An 18929-nucleotide genomic window follows, 5' to 3' on the forward strand; every position below is an offset into this window, starting at 1 on the left:
ATTGCCAGAGCCAATCACTGTCCCATAGTTCTGTAACAACTCTCAAGTGTTTGTCATGTGGTGGTTTATCCTGAGCCACTGTTTCTGTACCTGTTTGATTTCCCCAGCATCCCAGTTGATTTAACCCAGTATAATCATAATGAATATTCCAGTAACCAGGTCCATATACAATATTCATAAAGTCTTAAAGAGCACCTCCACTTCTGTCACAGCTGTAATTATCCAAAAACCAAACATTACCAAGCCACAAAATTCAGAATTAAAGGTATTCTTAAAAGAAATCCAAACCTGTTAAGGTAAGAAATGCACACCCAAACTACCTTAATTCTATTCTGAAGTGACGTCCGATACAGTTAAAGCGTTTTAGAGTATTTGTAGTCCCAGATTAGATGAAATTTGTAAGTGATTTTTTAAGACACATTTGATTATTTCCCAATTTTTTTCTCTCTTCATGGCATCACTGCAAAGAAGAGTTAAGGTCATTGGGGTGCCTCAACTTTTAATTTCTTACCTTAACATGTATGAAATTATTTCCTTAATCCTTAAACCTGTGTTTATATTGCTTGATTTGTGGGTGATTACAGTATCTCTGAAATGTTTTTATTTTGTACTAGAGACAGAAGAATAGAAATCCCTGTGGAAAATGTAGTTTTCTAAATCATCCCAAGCTGGGGTAAAACATCATAAATAAGAATATTTTCATGGGAAGGATTTAAAGAACAATTCCATTTTGGGAGAACTGAAACAGAATTTTCAAGCTACCTACCTGAATGACTCTTGTCATAGAGATTGGATATGGGTTCAGCTCTGAATTGAAACTCCCTTAAAGATCAAGGGTTTGGGATTTAGTGTTCCAGTCTGACCCACAATAAAGATGGTCTCAAATTGACAGACTTTTCCAAAGTTCAGGAGAATCTGGATTGAGTGTGGAAGCACATCTCTGACCACAATATATTATATACAATTAGCTGAATTGGGAACCTGATATTGTCTTTATTGTTATATTGCACATCAGACTGCTATGTAAGTAAAACTGAAACAACGCATGATAGAAATGACACACAGTTCATCAGCACTACCACATGGGAAGGTGGCAGGCTCTTTAATGCTTATTTTCTGCATATTTTTATTGCCTAGTCTATGCCAGGGTTTGGGCCTCTTGTAAACATAATCCATCCTGGCCTTATGTTGCAAAATGTTGGCACCTTTCAACTATAATAATCCTATACTGGTGTGGCAGGCCAACAACTCCCCTTCTGATAGATTGCAGACTCAATTAAAGCTAGAATGGGGTGAAAAGATAACTCTGTTCCTCTTCCCTTTGTAGACTCCAGTAGAGTGCTGAGGCAACGTATTGCTTACATACCTGGTAATGGAATAGGATGACATAGCAAGCAATAAGTAATTCAGAAATCCTCACACATGCTGATTTCCACCCCTTTGATTAAGGATCCTGTGGGAACAAGAGGTGCCATTAGGTACTCAGATATTATGGAGATGGTGGCTTTATAAGTACCTGGATAGAATAGACAAATGACATCAGCAAAGGAACTTCTCATATGAGCATGCTTTGATTCCAGAACAATTAGATATCAAATTATAGTAAATAAATACATACAAATAATTTCAGGGACCTGAGAAGAGAAGTTAAGATCGGAATAATACAAGCCATCTTTTTAAGATCTAGTGCTAAGTGCAAGTGGCAAACTTGGAGAACAAATTTCCAAAGTACTGGATGAAAACTTCTTTGGACTATGTTAGCTATGTTTTAGAAAAGGGGGATACTGACCTCATTCTTGCAAAACTGACAGATCTTGTTAACTGGTCTTTAAATTAAGGAGAAAAGTGAAGCAAAACCAGAATTTGTTCTGAACTAAAGGATGATGATGAACAAAAGGAAAAAATAATATTTTAATATTTAAACACAACTTCAGTGAGGAAGGAAACAAACACAAAAAGCAAGAAGATACATTACAAGATTAAAATTATGGTCTTGCTTGAATAATGGCAGCTTAGTTAATAGAGTCTCACAGTCATAACTGTATGATCAACACATATTACACATAGTGTAATGATCAATCACATAGTACAGTCAAATATGATCAACACATAGTACAGTCATAACTGTATCATCAACATATATGGATATAATAATCACTATAGAAACTGTAGAAAAGAAAATAATAGTAAAGGGGTGACACTTTTTATCAAAAGTATTCATAATGCCAGAGTTATAATTTGGGAATGGAATGTGATTGAAGATATTTTGGGTTTAAGATACAAACATCAAGGACAAAATTATTGTGGAAAGCTATTGCAGTGTACCAGGATGAACTCTTTAAGTTGAAGACATTGGACTACACAGATTATAATTATTCAGATATCTGTTGACTAACAAAGACAGCCAAAGTGTCATAAAAAATGTAACTTAGGTAAAGAAAAAAAAACAATGGAGGCTTTAGAAAATGCAATGAAAGAACAAAAAGTTTAACACTGAGCAACAAAGAAATGGTAATAAAATAGATTGTTTCCTTATTATTTTAAATCTTTCTTCGTTTTTGTCAAGGTTCCTTCCCCACTCTGAACTCTAGGTTACAGATGTGGGGACCTGCATGAAAACCTCCTAAGCTTATTTTTACCAGCTTAGGTTAAAACTTCCCCAAGGTACAAACTATTTTCTTTTTCCCTTGGACTTTATTGCTGCCACCACCAAGCGTCTAACAGATATATAACCAGGAAAGAGCCCGCTTGGAAACATCTTTCCCCCTAAAATCCTCCCCAAACCCTACACCCCCTTTCCTGGGGAAGGCTTGATAAAAATCCTCACCAATTTGCATAGGTGAACACAGACCCAAACCCTTGGATCTTAAGAACAATGAAAAAGCAATCAGATTCTTAAAAGAAGAATTTTAATTGAAGAAAAAGTAAAAGAATCACCTCTGTAAAATCAGGATGGTAAATACCTTACCGGGTAATCAGATTCAAAACATAGAGAATCCCTCTAGGCAAATCCTTAAATTACAAAAAGACACAAAAACAGGAATATACATTCAGCACAGCTTATTTTCTCAGCCATTTAAGCAAACAGAATTTAACGCATATCTAGCTAGATTACTTACTAAGTTCTAAGACTCCATTCCTTTCTGTTTCCAGCAAATGCCTCACTCACTCACTCACTCACTCTCTCTCTCTCACACACACACACACACACACACAGAGCCTTTGTTTCTCCCCCCCTTCCAGCTTTGAAAGTATCTTGTCTCCTCATTGGTCATTTTGGTCAGATGCCAGTGAGGTTATCCTAGCTCTTAACTCATTACAGGTGAAAGGGGTTTTTCCTCTGGCCAGGAGGGATTTTAAAGGTGTTTACCCTTCCCTTTATATTTATGACAGTTTTATGCTTTGCAATATCTATACAACACTCCAGTCTCATACTACCTCTGTTTTAATTGACTTGTCTTCAGACATTAGGTTAGAAACATCGAGCTTCTTTGCAGTTCTGTAGCACTATACCTAAATTGCTCAAAAAGGCAACCTATATTTCAAAGATAGGTATCTCCCTTTCAGTAGTTCTGGTGTACCTATCACTATAATGACCTGGCATTAATTACAAGCATTAGTAGCAACATCTTTGCTTTTCCAGGGGGACCATCCGTTCTGCCAATCTTAATAAGTCCTGTTTTTGAAGATCATTAACAAATGATCCCTATTTACAGCTATTTTTTTTAAAATTGGCATTTTCCCCTTAATTTTCACTTTTTGAATTTATGAAAGAGCCCTCTATGATGACATTTTGTGGTTGTTTCAGTACTCTAAAGATGTCACTGAAAGATTAACGGTATAAACTTTAACTATTGCAGACCTAATGGTCCACTGTAATGGAGGAACTCTGATGTCAATAAGCATATTTGGATCTGTGGTTGGTTTGTTTGTTTTTTGCTGCAGTAGAATCCTTTCCAAGTGCCAGCATGGAGGAGAATTTGTTCAAGGTTATTTACATTTTATAAAATCTGGCCAGGATTAAGAATTGCTTATTCAATACCGGTGCTTAGAGAGTGACATTGACTAAACTAGATATGAAAGTGTATCCTTGCTATGTAGCAGCCTTTCATGCCTTCATGTTATTCCTGTATGTTTTTTACTAATTAATTATCTCCATTTAGGTACAAAAAATGAAAAGAAAATGGGACTGTGAATCAGCTCAGAGCCCTTGAAATCAATGGAAGTTAGGAGCCTAAATAGTTTTGTGGTCTGGGCCTTGCTGTCTGACTTGATAGAGGGTTTGAAAAATATGTGTGCCTTTACTTGAACTAAGCCAGGTGGTCTTGTTATACCACTGATGCTGTATTTCACCATTTAGTGCACAATCCTGCTGTCATTGGAATCAGTGGCATAGATTCCATTAATTTTAGTAGGAGCAGGACTATACCTTTAGTGCTCAATTATGCTCCTAGCAACCTGAGACATTTTTAGGAGGGGAGCAAGTGCACGACCCAAGTGGCAGTGTTGCTCAGGCTCCTGAAAAATAGCATGGGTAAATAATCAGGTACAAAAGTAGAGAACATAGTTGCATATGGAATTTTTAATAGTGTACATGGAGGGTTGCTTTGTGTACTGGGGTGGGTGCTCTTAATATTTATGTGGGGATGACCAGGAATTTTCTAGACATGGACAGAATTGAGCTCTGAAATGTTAGGTCAGTCCAAAGCATACCAAATTTGTTAGGTGTTGGCCCAAGCTATTCCTTGGTGTCAGGCCTATATTTCTCCAAAGGTACTCCTTGTTTCTAAACAAAGAATTAAATCATTTATATTAAGTGGGAAGCAAGATGTTTTATCAAATCACATAGTTCCTGATTCAGCAAACTACTTCAGTACATACTAAACTTAAGCATATTCTTAAATCCATTCTGATTAATCAGAGGACTTAAGCAAATGTCATCAAACAAATAACTTAAGCTTATAGGCAGGCATGTGTAAGTGTCTTGCTGAATATGGATGGGGTTATTCATATGCTTAAAGTTAAGCATATACTTAAGTGTTTTTTTTTCTGAATTGGGCATTAGTACATACCTTTTGGCAAATTTGGAGGTGAGTTCAGACTTGGGCTTTGATGGAAAGCTAGTAACAACTTAAACTGTGGAGAGACTGATTGCCAAGGAGACAGTTATTTCACTTCTTGTTATTGTATATTTGTAAGGGTTTGGACGACCCACAATGCCCATCCACAATGCCCATCCATTTCTGAAGACAATAAAGATTTGCTAAATTGCTTCTTATATTTGTAAGTGAGGTAATGTCTTTTATTGGACTGGTGGTGAGAGATTGAATGCTTATCTCTCTCATCAACAGAAGTTGTTCCAAAACAAGATATTACCTCAACCACCTTGTTTGTTTTATCCTGGGACCAACATAGCTACAACCACACTGCATATCTTATATTTGTATTTAATTAGACATATAGAGACAGTGGGCAAACGTTTTGTTCTGTGAGATAAATTAGGTCCAAAGCTCCTATAAACATAAATAAAAGTTATACATGCAACTCCATAAGCACTATGCCAAAAAATTCACCCAGTTCAGCAAAGAACACAGCTTGACTCTCATAACTCAAATGGATGTCTTTCCACTGACTGCAATGGGTTTTGGATCTGGCCCTACGATTGCAGTGCTGGAAGAACAAATGTCTCTTCACTTATAAACTGAGCACATTTGGAAACCCCTGATCAGTTTCACAGTAGAAATGCACATTAAGGTACAGCTAAACCAGAAGCTATTTGGTTTTGTATAGTAAAGTGTTACCATTTTTCCTAATCTTGTACTTTAAAACACAGGTAGAATATGCACAGTAGTCTTACTTCTGCATGCAGTATATTCAGCCTGCAGTGTTAGGATGCAGATCTATTGTTAAAAGATATGTAGTGTTCATATGACTTGATCTAATCCTGAAATTAGTATTCCCAATACCCCGTCAATTCTTTCTCACCAGTCTCAAGTTACAAAATAAACTGGTGAAGGCTTTTACCCAGGAGTTTTGCACAGTGTTCTCATCAGCCTTAAGGCTCTTCAAAGCTTGCACAGATACAAGTTGGTTTTACTTCTTTCCTCCCCACCTCCATAAGGATTACTTGCAGGTCCAGTGAGTATTACAAGGCTGCTAAACTCTGAGTGATATACACGGAGTTTGGAATAGCGCCAAGTAAACATATGGCTCCTGCTCATCTAGCTGCAGGTAGTACATATACCTCAGGTGATCTGAAATCCCATTTTTAAGGAGTCATTCGTGGTCCATCTGCCTCAGCAGTTTTCATCAGTACTGTAATCTTCCAGCCTTTTGTTCCTGCTCTGTTGCCCCTTCTTTGGCACCACCTTGTTGTTCTTCCTTTCCACTTGTGACAAACGAGACTGAAAAGAGAAATTTGACAAGACTTTTACATTGTGTCTACGTTCAGCAACAGGAATGAGAATGGATTTTTCTTCTTCTTACACCTATAAATCTTCAGCATTCAGTATACAGCAGTTTCCTACACATTGTAAATGAATTGCTCTGAATCTGTCTTTCAGCAGATAGATTCTTTCAAAGTGGCTCTTTCCTCTACTGTTCAATGGTTTGTTTTTTAAAAGGACAAACTTTTATGTTGTCATTACTTCATGGCTGAACTTCAGTAAGATCACAACTTAGGCCTGAGTGTAAAGAGCTTCCTTTCCTGACTGTACTCGCAATATAATGTAGTGACCAAATCCCGTTCTGTGATAAAGAAGCAGTGGTACTGCCTACACCATAGGCAAAATTTGGCTCTGAAACTGGAAGGTGTTTTTATTCTGACTCTAGTTTATCTGAATGTGTGTCAGAGGAATATATATCTGGATATGTTCCTTGTCTATCAGAGCTGCAAACACACTCATCCTCACTCTGCACCATCACATGTGTATTTGACTCAAGCTATTATGATTATGTTAATTTTTTTTTTGAGCTCCACAGTGTACTCAGTGCTTTTTAGAGCATAAAGCAAGAACCAGTTACAATCTAGACAAACAGGCTACAGAAGGATTTGTGTTGGTGTCCCTTAGCCATTTATTTTTCATGTATAGCATCTTCAACATTCCTTTTACCAGCCCTTCTTAACATTCAAACCATGCAGTTCATCGAATAATATATTGTTCAAGGGGCATTGTTTGGCATAAATCTCAAGGCAAAGAGTTTTGTGTTTTGCCTGCCTGGAAGCAGTTTGAAAACAGAGGACCAGATTGTCAACTGGTGTAAATAGACACAGATCCACTGACTTAATGAACTTACACTGGTTTACACTAACTGAGGATCTGGCCCCATAATACCAATCTAATTGAAACTTATTGTTTGTATTAGCTTTGGAGCAAATATACCTGTTTGGTTTATTTAAATGACTAGTAACAGAGGAAATTAAAAATTAAGACAAGAATTGCACTTTGCATCAGAAAATGATACATTACCGGTCTAAGTATGACTTTCAGAAGTGATTTGTGATTTCTGGGTTCAGTGCATTTTGAGCACTCAGCTTGAAAAAGCTGGACTTTTCTGAGGGTTGCTGCTCAGCACTTTCTTTTTCCAGAATTCTCTGGCTGGGCACCCAAAATCAATAGTTTTGCAATTTCTGGCCAGAAAGCTTTACATTTAGTTGCATTGTAGTTATCAAAGTGCTGAATGGTGGGGTTTTAATATTATGAGAGAAAATGAGTGGACAGCATTCATGATATCATTATGTTATAACCAAGCTAGTTTTATTTAGAAAATGTACAGATTTCTGCCAATAGATTTTGAGCAGAAAGGATTTAAACAGCAAAAGCAGCACGATCCAAACTGGCTCAAAATAGCAGATAGCTAGTATTTCTTACCGTGTGCACTCAACAGACAGTGCCTGGAGTATTTTACAGAAATACTCGTGTTTTCTTCCCTTTTAATGTTCATCAGGCAAAAAAGTTCTGCATGTAACTTCACACCAAACACATTACAATTATTTTCTATTTATCCTGACTATTTGTTTTCAATAATTATTCAAGTGGATCATTATTCTTGGAGATGCAGTTAAAAGCAAATTGCCCTCTTTCATTTATTCAGTACTTCTCAACAACCCAATCAATGTTGTGTAACACTTATGTTGTTCCAACGGTGCACTAGAAATGAAATGTACAGAGTAAAAAAAAAGGTTCCATGGGCGAAAATATTTTCAACAAAATATAATATACAGTTTGATTTTAAAGCCATATTTAGGCACCTACCTTATTTTCAAAAGTACTGAGCACATTTGCAAAAATCAGGATTGTTTCATGAATGATTCAGTTTACAGACAGGAAAAAGAGCCAAATTTACAATGAACATTTGAAAAAGGTAACGCGACTAGTTAAGTTCATTTATTTCAAAAGGCATTTAATTCTGGTAATGTATATTATAAAGCCAGGTCCTGATCTGATGTAGAGCAGTGTGGATCTATTAAATTCAATGAAGCCATCTCAGTTTGCACCAGCTGAGAATCTGGCCCTATTTACTTCATAAAACTGCCATGTAATGCATATAATGAAAGTTTGGATCACCAGAAATATAGTAGATTAAAATATTCACAATATATTCTTCCAGTACAGTAATTGTACACAGTAATATAGTATGGATAGAGAGAGAATTTTTTTTTATAATTTACTTTTCATTGAGTTTTTTTCCAGGAAAAGTACAATATTCTTCCATTGTAACTGACCTATTTTCAATTTTATATTTGTGGAGTCAAATAATTAATATTAGTCAAGCTATTAGTAGATAATATCTGGACATGTTTCCTTTGGAGTATTAGGAAATTGAGCCTGAAGTTACAGTAAAATGTAAGGAAGACTCATCATAGATTTTTCAGTGCTCTGGCAGTTCCAAAATATTTTTAAAAAATCGTTTCAGGGTGAATCCTAACAAAATACTTCGGAAATTTTCTGTGAAGTGAAAAGTAAAACAAAATTCATGTTAGGTTGAATGAAACATTCAACTATAATTTTTAGGGTTTTTTATTTAAAAAATAAAATAAAGCAATTTTTTTTAAAAAAAGTTATTTCAAATAGAAAAATCAAAACATTGTTTCCAAACATATTAAAACAAAACATTTTTATTTTTTTTTCTGGGGTTCTTTTTTTTTGTTTCCCCACCAAACATAATTCAGTGAAATCAATATGAGTTCACATAATGTTTCAGGCAATACAAATCTGAAGTTTTCCTTTAAAAAAAAAAAGTTATGGATGATAAATTCCACCGTTCCCTAGTCTTTAGCCTTAGTCTACGACATATCCCTCAGGAAGGTGAGTCTCAGCATGGATGGATTGTAAAATCCCTATACAGGTATACATCAACCTCAGCCTGGACCAGTCCACACAAGAGATCTACTTCCTGGACACTACAGTGCTAATAAGCGATGGTCATATAAACACCATCCTATGCCGGAAACCTACTGACCACTATACTTACCTACATGCCTCCAGCTTTCATCCAGACCACACCACACAATCCATTGTCTACAGCCAAGCTCTATGATAAAACCGCATTCGCTCCAATCCCTCAGACAGAGACAAACACCTACAAGATCTCTATCAAGTGTTCTTACAACTACAATACCTATCTGCTGAAGTGAAGAAACAGATTGACAGAGCCAGAAGAGTTCCCAGAAGTTACCTACTACAGGACAGGCGCAACAAAGAAAATAACAGAACACCAATGGAAGAATATTGTACTTTTCCTGAAAAAAAACTCAATAAAAAGTAAATTATAAAAAAAAAAAAATTCTCTTTCTATCCATATTATATTACTGTCTACAATTACTGTACTGGAAGAATATATTGTGAATATTTTAATCTACTATATTTCTGGTGATCCAAACTTTCATTATATGCATTACATGGCAGTTTTATGAAATAAATAGGGCCAGATTCTCAGCTGGTGCAAACTGAGATGGCTTCATTGACTTCAATAGATCCATACTGATCTACATCAGATCAGGACCTGGCTTTATAATATACATTACCAGAATTAAATGCCTTTTGAAATAAAAAACTTAACTAGCCGCGTTACCTTTTTCAAATGTTCATTGTAAATTTGGCTCTTTTTCCTGTCTGTAAACTGAATCATTCATGAAACAATCCTGATTTTTGTAGATGTGCTCAGTACTTTTGAAAATAAGGTAGGTGCCTAAATATGGCTTTAAAATCAAACTGTATATTATATTTTGTTGAAAATATTTTAGCTGTCACCTTCAGCCCCCAACTAAATCCTCTCCAGCGCATCATCAAGGATCTACAACCTATCCTGAAGGACGGCTCATCACTCTCACAGATCTTGGGAAACAGGCCAGTCCTTGCTTACAGACAGCCCCCCAACATGAAGCAAATACTCACCAGCAACCACACACCACACATCAAAAACACTAACCCAGGAACCTACCCTTGCAACAAAGCTCGTTGCCAGCTCTGCCCACATATCTGTTCAAGGGACACCATCATAGGGCCTAATCACATCAGCCACACTATCAGAGGCTCGTTCACTGCACATCTACCAATGTGATATATGCCATCATGTGCCAGCAATGCCTCTCTGCCATGTACATTGGCCAAACCGGACAGTCTGTATGCAAAAGAATAAATGGGCACAAATCAGACGTCAAGAATTGTAACATTCAAAAACCAGTCAGAAAACACTTCAATCTCTCTGGTCACTCGATTACTGACCTAAAAGTCGCAATATTACAACAAAAAAACTTCAGAAATAGACTCCAACGAGAGATTGCTGAATTGGAATTAATTTTCAAACTGGACACCATTAACTTAGGCTTGAATAAAGACTGGGAGTGGATGTGTCATTACACAAAGCAAAACTATTTCCTCATGTTTATTTTTCTCCCCCCTACTGTTCCTCACACATTCTTGTCAACTGCTGGAAATGGCCCCCCTTGATTATCACTACAAAAGGTTTTTTTCTCTCCTGCTGGTAATAGCTCAGCTTACCTGCAAAAAGAAAAGGAGTACTTGTGGCACCTTCCACAAGTACTCCTTTTCTTTTTGCGGATACAGACTAACATGGCTGTTACTGTGAAACCAGTCACCTTACCTGATCACTCTCATTACAGTGTGTATGGTAACACTCATTGTTTCATGTTCTCTGTGTATATAAAATCTCCCCACTGTATCTTCCACTGCATGCATCCGATGAAGTGAACTGTAGCTCACGAAAGCTTATGTTCAAATAATTTTTTTAGTCTCTGAGGTGCCACAAGTCCTCTTTTTCTTTTTGCCTACACAGGTATAGGATCAAGAGTATGGTGCACTTTGTGCTACAGCTTAAATTTAGCTCCTATGACTTTTGGATCTCTCTCTTTTTCCAGTGTTTTGTGTATTATGGTAATTCATTTTAATAGTCCTAATTCTGTCATGCTGCAAATAGTCAGCACAAATTTAAAATGTGAAACACATGCATGTTTGAAATATATATATATAATGCAACTTTGACCATAAAACTATATGAATATAGATAGAAACTGGGCAAATTTTAATATACAGGAAAAAGAGAAATGAAAACAGCCAATTCAGTTTCTTTAGTCTAGTCAGACGTGATTGACAGTTTTTTTGATTTGCATATTTTTTCTCATTGTCTTACAAAAGGGTTCTTCCTTCAACTTTCATAAGTCAACTTTCCATGTATCAAGATGTCCTTTTTTGGGGGGGTGGGGAGAGGTGAATACTGATAGTCTAACTGAAAATTAATTCATGACATGAAACTTCTCCAGTTGAGTTTTGTAATATTCAATGTTATTAGACTCTTTGAACCCTTAATGCTTCATAAATTAGTTTTCAATAATGTTTTTAATGATTAAATCAGTTTATTGTCAGACGTTTTCACAGACACTTATCAAGGACTATTTATCAAGTGCTCAATTTGTTTTTGAAATAGCCCTAACATTGCACACAAAGAATCTATTTCTGGCAATGAATTCACTTAACACTTCAAAATTCATGTTTTATATTCCCTCTTTTATTCAAAGGGACTATCTCATTCTTCTTCTTAATACCATGACATTGGTATTAGGCATCTTTGTATTTTAACTGAACCTACGTAATTAGTCACAGTGAATTTTATTGAAAAATATCTTGTTCTTTAATAGAAATATTGACTTGGGTGAAGTGGAAAACTCATTTCATGTACTCAAGAGAACTCAGAAATGATCTCTAGGCAGGCATCACTAGTAAGTTAGAGTCTGTGTGCTCTACATACAAGATAAATTGACCTATATAGGAGCCGTGCTTTTTATTCTCCACCTACCCTTGCCCCATATTTATAACTTTACTTTGACTTATTCAACTCTTTATGTAGAAGATTTGGTGCTATGAAACATAAAATAAATATGATTAAGCTAAATTATCTGGAAACATTCCTCCATCCTCTCTCCTACCCCTTTCTCATCTCAGTTGTTCCCTTTTTCTTTACTTAAATTTTACAAATTTTGGATTCATAAAATACACTTCCTTAGGGTGAGATTTACAAAGGTATTTAGTTCTAAATACCTTTGAAAATCAGGTCATTATTCCATGAATGACTATTGTCACACCGAGTCACTACATTGTTTGATTTCAATGGGACTTCTTGTTGTGCAAGATAATATATAACATTAGCAAGGGCACTGCAGTCTGGCCCATAGTTATTAGTGATGGGAAACATCACTGAAGAAGAAAGAGAGATATTGAACATTGCTAAATTCTTTAAAAATAAACTCTCAACTTGGGTTGATTTCTAGCTATAAGGTTAATTTAAGAAAGATAGTCAAGCCTCCTGTCTGCTTGAGCAAAGAACAAGCTTCAACTGTGGTTTCAATGTGAAGTCTGGCTGAAATATATATATATATCGCTATTTTCAGCCATTGCTATTCAAAATTTACGGGGGAAACTGTAAAGTAAGTCATTTATATCTACTTATGGGGGAAGAAAATGCAATAAAAAAGAACTGGCTGCAAGACCACATTTTACTTATCCTACCAGTGTATGTTTCACCTAAACTTTTATAATAATTGTTACCGAGTACATTTAATATCAAAGAAAAATATCAAGCATTAGATTGAAGTTTTTAAAAGACGATTTTTATTCCAGATAAATTGCCCTAAAATTTAAAGTAATTTAGCCCTAAAAATGTCAGAGACCATCCTTCGTCATTGTCACTGTGTGGAAATCCAAAATAAGGATTGGAAGGCAACAAAACATATGATTTAATGTGAATTAAGAAAAAATACAAGGGAAGGAACTGTCTCATTGGGTTCTAAAATTAAAGAATTCAATTTCTGGGAAATTTCAAATGCTCTCCCTCCCATCTTTTACTGTAGCTTGTGAGTGATGATTTTCCTTTCCTAAATACTCAGACATTTTGGGAAGAAAAAGAAGCAATTAAAGGTTTTTTAAATTCTGTTTTATCAGTTATCCTCTGGAATGTTGCCATTGGTGATCAAAGAGATATTAATTTCTGCATCTTATTACCACTTTCAGCTAAGGAATTTTGGAAAGCTCACAAATGTAGGAAGATTTTTAATATGAAGTCTCAGGGCTTTGTAAGACGTTCTGTTTACGAAGACTCAGAAAATATGAGCTATCATAAAGCTTCCACTGCTTCCCTCTAGATTAGTTGAAAACATTTATACATATGTACTTGACACCTGTTTGGATGTCCGACATATTGATAAAATACTTGGATACATGTTAGTGAGGATGTGGGGATAGAGTTTGTCATATCTTAAAGTAGCATGGTTTTGCACAGTACATAGACTTAATGAAGTACTCAATGCTTTTTTTGCCTTGGTTGTCACAGAAAAGGTCAGCTCCCACAGTGCTATTCTGGGAAACATATTATGGGAGGATGGGAGCAGCCCTCAGTGCTGAAAGAACAAGTTAAGGACTATTTAGAAAAGCTGGACATGCACAAGTCTATGGGTCCAGATCTAATGCATCCGAGGGTGCTAAGGGAATTGGCTGATGTGATTGCAGAGCCATTGACCATTATCTCTGAAAACTTCTGGTGACTGGGGGAGGTCCCAGACAATTTGAAAAAGCAAACAAAGTGCCCATCTTTATAAAAGCGAAGAAGGAGAACCCAGGGAACTAAAGACCGGTCAGCTTCACCTCAATCCCTGGAAAAATCATTGAGCAGGTCCTCAAGGAAACCATTTTGAAGCACTTGGAGGAGAGGAAAGTGATCAGGAACAGTCAACAAGGATTCACCAAGGGCAAGGCATGCCTGACTAACCTGATTGCCTTCTATGATGAGATAACTGGCTCTGTGGATATGGGGAAAGCAGTGGACGTGATATACCTTGACTTTAGCAAAGCTTTTGATATGGTCTCCCACAGTATTCTTGCCAGCAAGTTAAAAAAGTATGAATTAGATGAATGGACTATAAGGTGAATAGAAAGCTGGCTAGATCGTCGGGCTCAATGATTAGTGATCAACGGCTCGATGTCTAGTTGGCAGCCGGTATCAAGCAGAGTGCTCCAGGGGTCAGTCCTGGGGCCAGTTTGGTTCAACACCTTTATTAGTGATCTGGATGATGGGATGGATTGCACCCTCAGAAAGTTCGCAGATGGCACTAAGCTGGGGGGAGAAGCAGATACCCTGGAGGGTAGGGACAGGATCCAGAGTGACCAAGACAAATTGGAGGATTAGGCCAAAAGAAATCTGATGAGGTTCAGCAAGGACAAGTGCAGAGTCCTGCATTTAAGACAGAAGAATCCCATGCACTGCTACAGGCTGGGGACAGACAGGCTAAGCAGCAGTTCTGCAGAAAAGGACCTGGGGATTACAGTGGATGAGAAGCTGGATATGAGTCAGCAGTGTGCCCTTGTTGCCAAGAAGGCTAATGGCACATTGGGCTGCATTAGTAGGAGCATCGCCAGCAGATCGAGGGAAGTGATTATTCCCCTCTATTCGGCACTGGTGAGGCCACATGTAGAGTAGAGATTTGATAGCAGCCTTCAACTACATGAAGGGGGGCTCCAAATAGGATGGAGCTAGGCTGTTCTCAGTGGTGGCAGATGACAGAACAAGAAGCAATGGTCTCAAGTTGCAGTGGGTGAGGTCTAGGTTGGATATTAGAAAACACTTTTTCACTAGAAGGGTGGTGAAGCACTGGAATGAGTTACCTAGGAGGTGGTGGAATCTCCATCGTTAGAGATTTTTAAGGCCGGCTTGACAAAACACTTTTTCACTAGGGATGATTTTTTTGGTGTTGGTCCTGCTTTGAGCAGGGGGTTGGACTAGATGACCTCCTGAGGTCTCTTCCAACCCTAATCTTCTTTGATTTTATGAGTGATAAACAGCTTATCCATTTTCCTTTACATTGTGAATATGGCTATTAAATGGCTAAGATGTGCAGTGACAATAAAGCATACTTTGTACCACTGGTCTTTATTAGCTAAAATGGATTAAAAGAGGCACATTGCATTTTACTTGGTACAATGTTTACATTTGCTTTTGGGGAAAAATGATGTTTCTGATCACTAGAATAGGATCTATTTCTTGATGTCTAATACTACGTGGCCAGAGAAAAACATTGGCCTACTTTTAAGGTGTTAGGTGACCTGTAGGTTCTTGCTCCCATCTTGGATTGTTATACTAACACTGCTCTAGAAGTAATGCTGAATCTTCTAGACTTGAAATTGTGAAGAAAAAATGCTTTCCTTGAGAGAACAGTCTAGAAAAATGGAAGAGCTGTGTTGAGGGTGTGGAGAAGTGTGTCAGGAAAGGTTCTTTGGCCAATCCTCAGCTGATAGAATCCCCCAGGATTAAGGGAAAAGAATGGTGTCTTAGAGTAGTAGCCTTTCCTTCCGTCCCCTCCTGAATTGTGACAAGTTGGACTCATCTCCTTAGAAGGTGTTGGCTTAACCAACTATGTACACCACCATGTCTGACTTCTAGCCATCGCAGGGATGGCTTAGTGTGTCAAGATGCAATAGGGTCTGGCCCAGAAACAGGGCTAGCTGAACTGATGAACAGTCTACTCAGGGCTAACGAGAGCCAAAAATTCTTGCTGGTAATAACTTTATTATTCCAGCCACCATGTCTATTCTTTAGTGTGACCAAAAGTCCTGGTAACACTTTTTAATGGGGTTGGTGGAATTTCTGGTTGTGGCCATGTGATCCTGCTATCTGTAAAACTTCAGTACTTTCAGTGTGAATATGCTATTCTCCACTTATCTGCTTCTTTTGAATAATGTTCACCATCAGCATCTTTTGAAGCCCCTCATTTATGCTTTTGTGTATATATTTTCCCCCATTGTGTACTCTTCAGTGTGTATCTGGATGTTCAAGGCCCTAGAATATTGTATATCTAACCAAAGTCAGATTATTTCCACAGTCTACCCTACAGTTCAATTTTAGTTATTATAATCCATGCATGTTTCATTATCAGAATCAAGCAACATTTTTGATATTTTTATACAATGCTTCAGCATGGAAAGTCATCATTTTGTGGGAGAGTTTGGTACTTCTAATTCCTTTTAAACTCAATTATTGAATGACTTATGTAAGCATCCTACACTCTCCAGTCTTAAGTCTTTAAAAACTCACTTCTACCAGTAATAATGTCTAATTTGACATTAGTCTACTGTCCTTTTTCAGGAGAGGATGAAGCTTTTGTTACTGTAACGCTTTCTTGGGCTAATGAACAGCCACTTGGTAATTGAGGCAGGAGGAAGCAAATTGAGGTGGCTTTTTGTTAGAGACATATCCTCCATTTGATTTAAGGGAGAGTACAGGATTCCTTGTTACATTGTTATACTACTTGAGATAATTATAGCAGTTTTTCTGAGAGGATGGAAGAAAGGCAATTATGGACATAGAACCCTAATTATCTTACTTTTTGTGGTGAATTAAGGGCAGATTTGACAGAAAGAGGGGAAAGTGAGAAGCCATCAGAGTTAGATGCACCAGACCCATGCCACAACCAGTCCTTCTGAGAGTCTATTGGTTTAGTCTACAGACAAGTAATAATTCTTGCATCATAGCCAGCTAACATCTACTGCACTCATGTATTTTACTGATGCCAAACAATAACTGCATATTCCTATAGAATTAATGTGTCCTGGATGTGTATTCCACCAGTTTCTTTCACTGCTGTGTGAGTCTCCCTGTCAGAGACACTATTAGGCTAACCAGCTTTTGAGTCTCTGTGCAGTAATAATAAGGGGAAAAATAACAATCCCATAAAATAGAAACTGCCAGACTTGTTTTAGGATTTGGAACAGTAATTGTCCTTTTAAAAAAAAAGTTGTTTGCCTTATTATTACTAATATTACAAAGAGATTAACCAGGGCAACTACAAGTAAAAACAGAATTGTTTCATTTACATAACATTTATTTTGTAGCCTATTAGAACATTTGAAATTACAGTGGATTCTCAAGTACAAGAGAAAATATAAATAATGAGACTACTAAACTCCATATTAAATAATCAACACAATGTTATCAAAGCCATTTCGCAATCATGATTTGTTTTTTCACATATGGTCCCAGTTTTCATATTTGAATACCACAGTTGTGCCTATGTAACTCCACATTTAGGTAAATAAGTTCTGATTTGTACAGCCATCCCACAAAGGATGATAAACACCACTGTTTAACAGTGGGCAATCTAACTGTCAGTAACAATTACCTAGCCAGAGTCTTATCCTCCCATGAAACTAAATCATATAATAATTATCCATCAAAATATTTTTGATCCTCTCAAATTAAGACACCTATTACTTGTTCTGTTTTACAGCTGAAGCCCCGAAAGTATGTTAGTTTGGGAAGAAGTTCAGAATTGTTAACTAAAAATATACTACACCATGTAATAAGATCATATTTAAATTACCTGTCATAGATTTAACATATGCACACTTGTAGGTGCTTATAATTAAGCCATATTGGTCTTTTGGTTTGATTGGGAAGTGATCATTTTGTTTTGTGTTGCGCTGGACCATCTATTCCACAAAATCTTAATCTATGAAGTAATACCATAAAGAAAATACAATACAGTTTAATGTCAAAATATGTCTGTAGTGAAAAAAAAGATAATGAAAGGAAAAAAGGAATGAATGGCTAAGTACTAGTAAATTGTACTTATGACTTTCACATGTATATTGATAAATGCAGAATATATTTTGCTACTTATGCAATGAGATGTTTGTACATGGAGTGACATTTCTGCCAATTTTTAACACGTATTTAGTATCCACCTACCCTTAAATAGGAACACATACCATAGACAATGTCTTTCTGATGCATGGTCTAGTGGATAGTGAGGTAGATGGAAAGCGAAGAGACTGGAATTGTATTCCCATCTCTGCCACTGATCAGTGTGATTCCTAGCACCCTTTATCTGTCTTATATACCTTGTCTGTCTTCTTTACACTGTAAGCTCTTTGGGGCACGAACTTACAGTGTCTCTTCCTAGATGTATGTATAGCACCTAACACAATGGAAACACAATCACATTTAGAGTCTCTGAGTGCTACAGTAATACAAATAATGTTTTTCCTGTTTGTTTGGGATCTTTTTAGCTAGTCTGTGATATGGTCTGTTTCATTTTTGTGTTTCACTGGTATCTTGGTTGTAATAGTACTGGTGTTTTAAAGGTTAATGAAAAAATGTTTCAGATTTCTATGGATTTTAACTACACTATTTTTTACTAAAGTTGATGGGGAGTTGGGGAAACAAATTCTTTGAAAATTCAGGAGAAGAAATGTAATATTCATAAGAATACTCCAGTAAAAAAATGGCATTTGTTTATTTGTCTTTCCCAACTCCTTGGTTAACAATGCACATAAAACTAACATATCTTCATTTCAGTGGCATTTGGTTCAGGTCCTTAAATATCACCATAAATTACTGGTATATGCAAGCTTTTATCCAATATT

This window comes from Lepidochelys olivacea (assembly GCF_965140295.1).
Source record: "Lepidochelys olivacea isolate rLepOli2 genome assembly, chromosome: 2".
Classification (NCBI taxonomy): Eukaryota; Metazoa; Chordata; order Testudines; family Cheloniidae; genus Lepidochelys; species Lepidochelys olivacea.